We start from the raw sequence: 12,679 nt of genomic DNA, 5'->3' as shown, positions 1-12,679 counted from the left end.
TCTTCCTCAGCAAAGGAAATGGGCGACCACCCGAGCTTAGGAGTCTTTTTGCCACGGTGGAAGTCTACAGTCATAACGCCGGAGCATTGCTGAGCACTTCGGGCGTATTCCTTCCTAGCCCTGTTGGAGTTGCCAGCGAGGGTCGGGCCCCCACAGATGGTATTGACCCGCCCCCGTCGTTGTCCTTCGGTCTTGGCCTTCTCGGTGGCCTCTTTGTCTATAAAACCATCCAACTTTCCTTCCTGTACCAAAGTTTCTATTGCCTCCTTAAAAGCTCTGCATGCTTCGGTGTCATGCCCATGGTCGTCATGGTAAAGGCAAAAGAAATTCTTGTGAGCCCGGTATCGTGTTTGTGGTGGGCGGGGTGGGAGCTTAGGAAGTATGTCCTTGATCTGGGGATACAACTCTGTATAAGTAACAGTGAGAATTGTATAGACTTTGAACCTGGAGGCATAGGATGTCTGATAGGTTTCCTCCCTTCGTTGTCCTCCACCTCTACCATCACCAAATTGTTTCTTGGTGAACTTATTGAACTCTTTCCCGGACCCCCCATGCTGGTTACCCGAGTAGGGCTTGGGCTGGGGTGGCACTATGATGGCCTGGTCGGTACTTGGGTGATCCATGGTAGGCGGCTTCTTCCCATATGTTTTGAATTCGGCCGTGGCATAGGCAATGGCCTCGTGCATGAGTTCCTTGTATGTGCGCGGATTGCGGCGGTTGATTTCAAACAGGAAGTCCCCCTCTAGGAGACCACCCTTGAAAGCAGCGAAGGCTACCTTCTCATCACAATCGCGACACCGAGATCGTTCTAGCTGAAATCGAGTGATGTATTCCCGGAGGGATTCCCTGCTGCCCTGTCGGACTCGAGTCAGGTCATCTGTGGTGTAGATTCTATCGGTCTGGATGATATACTGGCCTAGGAAGAGCTCTCGGAGCTCGTTGAAGCAATCAACCGAGCCCGGAGGAAGTTGGTAGAACCAGTCCCTTGCACTGCCAGAGAGGGTGGAAGGGAAGATTCGACACTTCGTAATGTCATCAGCACCTTTAGATTCCAGAGCGGATCTGAAACTCATGAGGTGGTCATATGGGTCTTCCTTCCCTGTGTATGGAGTGATTTTGGGAGGTCGGACGTCGCCAACCGGAGGAGTGGATAGGATGCGAGCTGTGAAAGGTCCAGGCAGCTCCCTTGTTTCTAAAGATGGGTGCCCACCCCGACTTCCTCCCTCCACTCTTTTCAGGCGCTCACTGATGTCCATGAGAAGTTGCTGGAGCTGGTCTGGTGGAAGAGAGCCGCTGTTACCGGAGTCAGCGACTTGTTCACTTATGAAAGTGTTACTTTCTGCGCGGCGCCCAGCCGAGAGGACCTGCTCTTCTCCCCGTCGTCGCTTGGGACGGGGGGCCTGTTCCTCCTCCAAGTCTCGGGGATGCGGGTTGGATTCGCCCCGGTTCGTCCGCTGCTCTTCTCGCCAGAGCGGTTGTCGTCGAGCAGATGACGACAGTCCTGATAAATGTGGAGCTCTTCAGAGCGGGTAGGATGCTCGCCAGATCGAGCCCGGCTGACCGGGTGGATAAGTCTCTTTTGGAAACCTGGGGGCGGATGGCTACCTTGCCCTACATCCAATTGGCGCGGAACATTTTGGTCCCTTCGGGGGGGATCCCTCCTCTCACCACTCCGGAGAGTGGTGTGTTCGTCCCTGTCATGGGGGTTCCTCCTCTCACCACTCCGGGGAGTGGTATGTTCTTCCCTGTCGCGGAGGAGCCGCTCATACAGCTGTGTTGCACCTTTTTGGAGGTCGAGTTGTTCCTGGGTTCGTTGGAGCTGAGCCTCCAATCGTTGGATGTACTCCTCCTGATCAGATTCGGCAGTCTTCTTGCCCCGCTTGTCAACCAGCGGGGTGTTGTCGACTTGTTCGAGGATAGGGCCTCCTTCAGACATTGCAGGGGTCGGAAGGTTGGAAGCTAGGAAACTCGGAAGCTCGGAAGCTAGGAAGCTCGGAAGCTCGGAAGCTCGGAAGCTGGGAAGCTCGGAAGCTCGGAAGCTGGGGAGCTTGGAAGCTCGGAAACTAGGAAGCTCGGAAGCCTTTTGCACCTCAACTGAGGGTAGAGAATTCGATGGGGAAAAGTTGTAACTTTCCCACAGACGGCGCCAAACTGTTGATGCCCAAAAATGGTAGAGCAGTCAACGTCGAGTCGAACCACGTAGGCCCGTTGACCCACCACTGAGCGGATGACACGTCAAAGTGGGGCAGGAACGGGTAGCTGGGGTCCGACTGGTGAGCAATGAGAGAGAATGATATCCAGAGCACCCTGCACAGGTACACAAAAGTGAGCGGGAAGGGCACCGGTGTGGTGCCGGCCAAAGGTCCTCCGACGCTCAAGTCAGTGTTCAGAGAGATCTGAGAGCAGAGTGAGTGAATAGTATAATAATGATTTCAGTTGTCCCTTTGTGACAAGAAGGTACCTCTTTTATAGTACCTTTGGAAGAGTGTCAATCAATCCGGTGATGACACGTGTCCCTTGTGATGATTTACACTGCAGGAGCGCCACGTGTCACCGGTCTTGAGGATCCGAGTGAGTTGACACGGGTCGGGGCCTAGGAGGCTGGAGCTTAGAAGGCCGGAGCCTATGGGGCCGGAGCCTAGGAGACCGGAGCCTATGGGGCCGGAGCCTAGAAGGCCAGAGCCTAGGGGGCCGGAGCCTAGAAGGGGCTTAGTCTTTGGGTCTAGGCCCAAACGACATGATGTTAAGCCTTATGTCACTTGTCGTTATGCCGAGATGATTAGTCATACGAACAGCCACCCAGAGCCACCGCGAGCTTCGCCGTGCGTGGTGACCAGCTCAGATTCCCTTCAATGTTTCCTGTCTCTTTTAAGTTTAATGAGCCTATTGGAGTTGGAATTAAGATTATAAAATTGTGTTTGGGTTGGAAATCAAGTTTGGGCAGCCATCGGAATTGACGGCAGTGTCGAATTCCGGCCACTCCGAGGCCACATGGCTGCTGAATGGGAATTGGGTGAATTTAATCGGACCAGTCGTTAATCGTGGGTTGATTTGTGAGCTGGTAATGCAAATTCTCTCAATTATTGAACCGATTTTGGATTGTTGGTTGAATATTTGTGTAAGTGGATAGGTTGTTGTTTTGGCTAGGTCCGAAGTTGTTGGAGAAGCCGAGAAGTGTTGGACAGAAATTTGTGACTTTGCCGATACTAAACTCATCTTAGGAAGAATTTTCTGATCGAGGTAAGACATTGTGCTGACTTCCTTAAGTTTAAGATGTGTTTTGGTGTTGTGGTTGAGGTTGGTTTGAGCCAGGAAGCTTGGGGTGATTAAGGAGGTGTTTATGCATGGGTATAAGTTGTGTGTTGTAAATCATTGTGTCGGACGAGAGATAGGAGTGTCGTTAGGTCTCGTAAACACACACCTTTAATGTTATCGAGGCGAGACTAATTGTGTTTTATTGTTTATTTTATAGGCGAGACGATCGTGGCTCGTGACGATCCGGCGGAGGATCGAAGATAGGGCTATCTCTGTGAGTGAACTTTTGTTTTTAAAAGCATTTTTAAACTTTATGAATTTATTTATTTGATTATCTTGAGTTTTAATTGAGAAATAGTAAATTCGAGTGGATTTTTAGTTTCCTAAAGAATCTATGAAAATTCCATTAATTCTATCATGCTTAATATCTTAAATTGATTTTGGATTTAATATATAGCGACGGATTTCAGTTTTCAAAAGCTTTCATAAATAAGTTTAAAACATGGATTTACAAGTTGGTTTTTCTGAGTTGTTGGATCTTGGAAAGGAAATCTAGTTCCTTATTTTATACATATGGTTTGTTTAATATTTTGGGTATTATCGAAAAGTTTGGTTATATTTGGTTCATGTAGTTTAAATTTAATTTGAACAATATATTTTGGGCTTATGGATTAAAATTTGTAAAAGGATTTCAATGGTATTTATTCTTGGTGGAAAAAGGATATATTTGGGTTATGAAAAAATGGTTTTCAAACCACCTTTGTAGTACCTTCCAAGTTATCGGATTAGATAGGTCTTTGGGATCCATTGCGGCACACACATAGGCTTTGGGCCGTGTGTTGTGATGTTTGACCCTTTGGGGGTGGCTTTGCGTGCATGTAAGACAGAATAGGGGCTCTGCATGCGTACGACAGATTCTTGGCTCTGCGTGTGTATGACAGATTTTATGGGTAACTGACTGGTGTGTGTTTTCAGTTGTTAAGTATTTTAAGTGATGAGTTTATGGTAGCAAAGGTTTTTAAGTATGACGGTTTCAGTTGAGCAGTTTTATTAATTTTCAATATATTGAGAGTGTTTGAGAAGAAAGTTTTCAGCTTAAGTTATTTATTTATAATTTGACAGTATTGATTTCAGTTTGAGAACTTGTTATTTTCAAAGATTGATTTTCAGTTAATTGATTTACTTAAAAGATTTGCATATGATGAGTTTCTTTTGGCTACTGCATGACTTTCTTTTAAGGTTCTCATACATTTTTATTATTCTACGAGTTTTCTTATGCATTGGGCATTATGAGGATTTGAAATATTTTCATGTTCATATGTTTTTCTCATACTCTAAGCATGATCGTGGTTTACAAGGAGATTTTGAAATAGACTTGTGAAATGGTTTTTAAAACTGGGGGATATATTGCGATCGTTTATTTTAAATTTATAAACTATTCAGAATTTTAAAGGTTTGAATTTTATTTGATAAATGGTTTATGCTTTTGTTTTGTTTATTAAATTATGAAAAAAAACTTTGAACGTGTTTCTGAAAGCGTTCTTAAAATTGGGGGATTTCAAAGAGTAATGCGAGGTTTTAGAGGAGTTTTGATTTTAAAGGAATTTGGAAGGATAAATAACTTAAATACTTTGTTTCTATATTTTGTCCACTCACTGAGAGTTTTTCTCACATTGTTTTTGACGTTCTCCCCAGGTAGTAGCGATCATCGAGGTCGGACCGTACCACGTTGAGGCATTCGAGTTTCTCTTCTCTAGCTTATTGGTATAATAGGATCAGGTTTTCCCTTGAGATTATTAAAATGAGATATAATTGTATAGTCGATTAGATATGCTCTGATTAGAATTGTATTATTTGTTGTGGGTCTGAGATATTATTTTGGTTGTGGTAGAGGTGGTTGATGTTTTAGAAGTGCTTTTACAGGTTTTGAAATTTTTGGGTTAGTCCATTTTCAGGGGAGGTTCTGCCGAATTTTCGGTAGGATTTTCCTTGATTTTGGATCCAGGACCTCTCCGGGTTTCAGGGTAGAATCCGGGGGCGGTTTTGTCAATATCTGAAAGGAGGGACATGTGTCGCATAATGAGTGGCTGAGAGGGAGAGCAAAAAGCAGCTGGCAAAAGGCTGGAAACAACCTTGTAGGGACACCTAGCGCACATCAAGAGGAGAAAAAGAAGCGGTGGCTAGCTGTGTGTGGCTTGTGAATAGGGAAGCGTGAAAAGAGAAGAGAGACAGCTCGGCAAGGAGATGTGCGGCTCGGCTTTGGGACATGTGTTGCGTCAGAAGGTGAGGGAGAAATCTATAGACGGAAGCTTCCCATAAGCTTTTGTGTGACTGTTCCCCTACCATACATTTGGGCTTGGATCGGGTTGGCTACTTGGTTGTTGTGTCTTGGCTTCTGGGCCAGGCTCTCTCTTTCCTCTTTATTTCTTCTTTCTTCTTTTCCTTTTGGGCTAGGTTTCATCTATTTCTTTTGGGCTTTTCCCCCTCTATTTCTTAACTTAGGCCTTTTCTTCTCTTCTCATTTTAATTAACCTACAAAATAAAATAATACTAAATTATCAAATTAAATCTAATATAAATAAAATTAAAAAAAACCTAACAAAATCTAGAAAATAAAAACGAAAACTAATAAAACCAAATAATTGACTAGTTAATTAAAATGAGAAATAAAATGCTAAAAATGCTAAAAGACAAAGACTATTATATAAGATTTAAAGGTTAAATAAGTATTAACCTACATTTTGCTAGTCCTCAAGCAAAACTAAGATAAACAAAAATTTATTCCTTCAAATTTTCTAAGAGAAATCTTTTATTCAAATGCACAAACTTTGAAAACTCAATTCGTCTGCCCCAACACTTAAGCATGCTCTCAAGAATATGAACAAGAGATCAAATATTATTCTAAGTGGTAAAATCATTTTAAAGATTTCAAACTCTGAGTGTACATGCACAAAGCCAACAAAAATGCAAATTTCAATCTCCAAGTAAAATAAAAATTATATCACCTTTGGAAATTTTTCTTTGACTTCAACTCTCACAAGATAAATCACTCACAAATAAAGCAAATGGAGATGGATTGATTATGTTATCTCAAGTTGTATGTGAGTATAAGTAAATGTGAACAATTTGCAAAAATAACTCACATATATGTATCATGAAGAATAGATTTTTAGAGAAAGATAAGATCTCATGAAAGGAAATCAAATATATGAAAATATTGAATCAAACACTTTAATTACTACTCATTCTTTCTCCACATTCTAACCAAACTCTTTCTAAGATCAATTAGGGCTTTTATTGGCTTGTAATGTAAGGCTAAGGTGAGAATTCAAGACTTTTTTGAGAACGTTTATTTGAAACTAAAACAAAATTAGGGCATTCTTTTTCGTTTCTTTTTCTTTCTTTCTTCTTTTCTTTATTTTCTTTTTCTCTTTTTTTTTTGTTTGACAAAGGAATTTATTTAAAGATAATTACTAAAAAGTCCATTTTAGAGCCCTTTGTACAAAAAAAAAAAAAAAACACCTAAAAAGTTGGAATGATAAATAAGTCCATTTTGTACAAATAAAGTCTACACTTTTGTACAAATAAGTCCACGTTATGTTCTTTTCCATAGATTTTTTTTAAAAGAATAAGCAAATGGACTCAGTAACAACCATTGTTACTGCCAAACAGTAACGATTAATAGAGTATTTTTGCAATTTAAATAGTTACTGTCCCCCAGTAACAATGATTGCTACTGCCAAACAGTAACAATGATTGCTACTGCCAAACAGTAACAATTAATAGAGTATTTTAGCAATTTAAATAGTTACTGTCTCACAGTAATAATGATTGCCACTGCCAAACAGTAGTAATTATGAATTAAATTAATTTTCTTAAAAATCATTTACAAATTAAAAAAATTTAAAGTAACAAAACATAAACCCAAAAGTCCAACCTCTATATTAGTGACCAAACGTCCTCCATCAATATGGGAATAATATTACTAGACGCCTTTGGAAAATAAAGCACATTTTTTAAATCAAAAGAATTAGATTTATGAAAAATAGTAGAATGACCAATAGATTGAATAGGAAAACCTGTACCACCAAGGACTTCACCAATAGAATCCGAACCTTGATATTCCCGAGCATTCACCAAGTTCCCTGTATTACTAGTAATGTGAGCATTGACACCGATATCAGTTAACTAAGGTTCAGACCCAAAAGATGCATTAATTAGAAGCAACCATGACGGATAAATATAGTTGAGTAGGAACGTGCCCCCTGAAATGAATGATTCATGCGATTATAGCAATCAATTGTTGAATGGCCTAGAAGGTTATAGATCTGACAGTGCACATGAAACACATTAGTACCAAAAGAATTAGGAGCAGGAGAAGAATAAACACCTGCTAAATGGCTTGGGCCATAATGAGACAGCCCAGTTGCAGAACAACCATTTGGGCCGTGTCCATACCCACGCCCACTAGAACGTCCTCCACCACTAGAGAACGACTGTTGTCCAGAGGAATGACTAGGACCAGAGTAATTGCCACAGCCACGACCAGCACCACAACCCCCGGGCTGATTACCAGAGGAACCACGACCACCTCCACGCCGGCCACCTTCTGCTACAACCATAGCGACTGGCAGGGACTTGAAACGCCATCAATATATCGACGCTCTACGCTTTTGAGAAATACTTCCAGGCCTGTGTATGTAATAGACGTCTCTCTTGCTTGAGCAGAGACCACTGTGTTCTCATATAACGGCCCAACATTGCTCATCACAATAGCTACAAGATCAGAATCTTGAACCAGACTTCTAGAGAGAAATAAACGATCAGCAATAGAGTTTAAACGATCCAAAAAATCAGAAATACTAAGATCACCTCGATGATTATTCATCAACTCGGAACGAAGTTCAACAATATACTGTTGATTTTGGGAGGCGAAATGATCTTCAAGTTTGAGCTAGGACTCTCGAGCAGATGTACAATAAGCGACGGTGTCGAGAATCGGTTGAGACAGAGAACCATTAATCCGTGATAAAATAGTTTAATCATGGACGATCCATTCTTCATATTGAAAAGGAGCAGGACATGAAAGGTCTCCATTTACAAAACCTTGAAGATTACGACTGCGAAAAAGTGGCACAATTTGGGCAAGCCACAATACGTAGTTATTCTTATCAAGATGAACATTCAAGGAGTGCGTAACAGTAGAAGCTGCTGGTTGTGATACAACAGACCCAATGGAAAGAGTAGAGAAAGAGGATTATGTTCCCATGATGAAGAGATAGTGTTTAGGGAAAGGACAACTGTTTGAGGGAACAAAGGAAAGAAAAAAAAAAAAAAAGACAGTGTCGTTAAACTTGTTGCTTTGATACCATCAAGAGTGTTTGAAAATAAAATAGAATTATAATGCCTCAGATAATAGAGGACTTGTTGTATAGGTTGTATATAAAGTGTAGCGTAGTTACATGAGTTACAAAATTACATCAAGGGAAAGTTACAGGAGTTTAGGAGTTACAAGAGTTACTAGAGTAATTACAGGACAATTAAGGGAAATAAAGAGAGTAATCAACACAAGGATAATTATGCTGGTGAACTCTTCTTTTCTCTCTCTCTCTCTCTCTCTCTCTCTCTCTCTCTCTCTGTATCAATAACAAAGGGTATTACACCCTTACCCAAATCTTCAATCAAGTGAAACAAAACACATTTCTTGCAATTGGTGGTGGGATGACATTGAGTAAAATGAATCAAACAAATCCAAATTGGGGGTGAGATCTCTCTCGGCGACCTCCTCTGCCACCGATCTCGGCTTCAGCCTCGGCAAGGCAGAAGTCGAAGTCGTCTTTGCTGGGTTTGCAAGCAGTAGGTTAGGGCGATCGCTCACGTTGTTGCATGGACGTGTTCAACTAGATCGGCTTGGTACCAGTGTTTTTCAAGCGGGCCAGGTGGTTCAATAGGGTCTAGATCTGGCCTTAAAAAAAAAAACTCATTTATTTAAAGAGAAATAACAACAAGAGAAGTAATTTAATGCCCACTTTTTTTTATGACTTCTTAAAAAAGGGGGTGATGGGATTGGAACAAAAGACTAGACTAAATGAAGGCTCAAAAAAGGGTACTAGTGATAAAATTTATTTAATGAAAAAAGATATCTAGAAAGGCTCAAACTTATTCAAATATGGCCTAAAATCATTTCCTAAGTCAAAAAATGGCTATATTGCTTCAATTGAACTAAAGGATCTTAAAGTGCAATGATTTAAAATTCAATGTTATTTTCAAGTAATTTGACTAAACAAGAAAGAATAATGAGGTCATCAATGACAAAGTGTGGATCCAAAAAAAATTTAGAGATAAATGTATATCACTCACAAACATAAAATGACTCTAAACTCACTAGGGTCAGTTCTCCACTATTTTTCCTTGGGTAATCTAATTCAAATTTCACTCTTTCAATTTTAAAATGCATTTATTGGCTCAAGTGCAAATATATTTCAAGTTCAAGAATTTTGAAAAATGATTCTATCATGAAGATAATATGAAACCTAATGAGAGATATTCTTATTTTGCATGTCAAAGTCTTAAAGTAAAATATTATGTATTTCCTAAGGCTAACCATTGAATTCAAGAAAATCAATTTCATCATAGTGAAACAATCAACACAAAAAACAAAACATTAAATTTTTTTTTAACTTTTTTTTTTTTGGACGCTAGTTAAAAAGCTAAGAAAACACTAAAAATTTCAAGTAAATTTTCAAAAACCTTACCCTCAAACCTAAATCAAACATTGTCCTCCATGTTTCAAAATAAAGAATAAGACAATGACAAGAAGTAAGATGGAAGAAAAGTAAGGAAAGCTACATGAATGACAATTCCCTCATGTCTCATAAATTATCAACAATGAAGCACGATAAAAATGATATGACAATCTTAAGAGAACGAAGAGAAAACAAGACATACAACAAAACTAGGAAATTAAAAAAACATAACTAAAAAATAAAATAAGAAGAAAAAAAAAGTAAAACAAAAAACAAAAACTAACACTAAAAATAAATTAAATATACCCAAAATCAACCAGGATCATGAACAAAATGTGAGAAACACTCATGAATTGCACTTTTGCTCCAAGAAACCTCATAGAAATGGTGAGTGTTTGGAGACTCTACTTTGGACCTCAAAGAATTTTCATTTATCGCTCGGTCCTTAATCATGCAAACCTCAAAATTATCCCCAACATCAGGTGCTTTCTCCTTGATGTTAAAAATATGAAGACTTTGAGTCATATTTTCAAAAGAGATTACCAATCCATTTTCACAAGTGATTAAATCATGTAAAATCGTAGAATTTTCTTCTAAGGGAAGCTTATGCCTAGTTACCAAAGAAGCACTCTCATGCTTACCTTCTTTATCTAAATCAGGAACAACAATCACATGTAAGGCATCATAAGACGCTAAAGACATACAATTAGGGATGTTAGGCAATGGGTCCAAGTCCAACTTAGGGGACTCTATGGTAGATGGAAGGGAAAGACAAAGTGGAATCAAGTCTACCATAGGTTCCCAAGTGGTGATATCAATGATAGGTGTGGAGTTCAAAAATTCATTGATGTCATAAGCTATTTCATCCACTTGTATCGAGTCCATCTTTGCTCTCCTTCTAATAGAAAGAGATATTATACTTCACATAGACTAATGCATTAAGTCTTTGGTGTTCAAGTGTTTTTGTATGAATCTAAAATAAATAAATAAATATAAATATTAGAAGCAAATAAATCTTTTGATATACTCACTTTTTCACACCACTATAAACAAAGAAATTTACCAACTCAAAGGTGCTTCAATTCCTCTCACACCTATATGCATTACAAGTAAAACCAAGTACCTGCACCGCAAATGACATCAACTCGAGTATCTCTCTCCCAAAACGTAGCCACCAATTTGCTATTAATAAAGCCATGTCATTTAATTTGCTATTTATTTAAAGTCATTATATTAATAAAATAAAATAAAATGCTATATGTTAAAAAGCAATACCTGGAGATCTCAAGTTCCTAGATTTAATGGCAATTTGACTTCCAAATTCCCCATTTGCACTATCATACAAATCTAATTAGATATCGGCTTTAATACGTTCATCATCGTCCAACATCATATCCATACAAGCATACATTTCATTCCTTGCTTCTTCAACATTTGAGAAATTGTTTAAATAACGCAATTAAGGGTTCAAATAATAACCCGTCGCAAGTAAGGGTTGACAAAGTTGTGGAGTCTATCTATTATCTATTTTCTTCCACACCGGTTTGTACTTTTTTTCCACTTTTCCACAATTGGTTGTAATATTCTCTTTTGTAGCATCCATCAACTCATAGATATATCTCATGGTCGGTCTATCCTCCAAGTCAACTTCCGTTAAAACAGATTCAAGTGGAACAACACTGTTGATACAAAATGCTACATGAGGCCACCACTTTGCCTTAAAGAGCATAGTTGAACAAGCCAAAATACTATCAAGACGTTTTTCAAATGGACATTCACAACATTCTTTGAAAGTATACATAAACATAAGAGGTTGCTTTTGCTTATACATACTTTGAAGAGTAAGATAAGAAGTAGCAAACCATGTTATTGTCGGACGAACAATCTCTTTATTCTTTGTGTAGGTTCTCATCAAAGCAAGAACCTAATAATGTCCATAAATAAATTTGACCACTTGCTTGGCAAGTGTGATTGTGTCATAAAAAAAATTTCAATTGGCTAATATCTTCTAGCATCAAGTCAATGCAATGTGCCGCACCTGGAGTCTACTTAAAGAGATTTTTGAATCATTTCTCTATCTTTTTCATTAGCTTTTTTCCTACATTCTTATAAGCCGAACCAAAATCCGTGATTACTTGAATCACATTCTCCTCCCCAACTTCTTCAACAATATCATCCAAGTACTTTATTGTATCGGATGCATCTATCGATCTCAAAGGCCAAGTACCACTTGGGCTATTAACTAAAAAGTTTATTAGAACCCTACCTTTTCCATCAGTTCAACCATCATACATAATGGAACATCTCTATTGCTCCCAAACTTCTTTATGCTCATTCATCAAAATAGTGATATTTGCAACCTCTTCCTTAAGAACCCATGTCCTCAACTCATGAATGCTAGGAGGCTTGAACCCAAAACCATAAGCAATAATACCCTCAACCATAGGTAGCCAATAAGAATTATTCACAACATTGAATGCAAGTGCTCTTGAGAAAATAAAGCGCCTGATCTTTTGACATACTTCTCTTCTTTCTTCTTTCTTATATGTTGAATTTAATGTGGTTTGTCGTGCTCTTGTAAAGACAAAACTATCCATGGGTCCTTTGGACCTTTGATGAGCACTAGGTCGAACAATAGGAATCCTAGAAGTTGGAGTACTCTCACTCCCTAAATTCAA

At 39.1% G+C, this 12,679-nt stretch overlaps 1 pseudogene; it reads right to left on the bottom strand.

Annotated features, from left to right (window-relative positions):
• Nucleotides 1-10,313: 10,313 nt before the first annotated feature.
• Nucleotides 10,314-12,598, bottom strand: LOC147299692 (uncharacterized; annotated as a pseudogene).
• Between the last annotated feature and the right edge of the window lie 81 nt (nucleotides 12,599-12,679).

This window comes from Dryas octopetala, chromosome 1, assembly GCF_963921425.1.
Source record: "Dryas octopetala chromosome 1, drDryOcto1.1, whole genome shotgun sequence".
Taxonomy (NCBI): domain Eukaryota; kingdom Viridiplantae; phylum Streptophyta; class Magnoliopsida; order Rosales; family Rosaceae; genus Dryas; species Dryas octopetala.
Note: the sequence above shows the minus strand (reverse complement) of the source record. Positions and strands in the feature narration are given on the sequence as shown.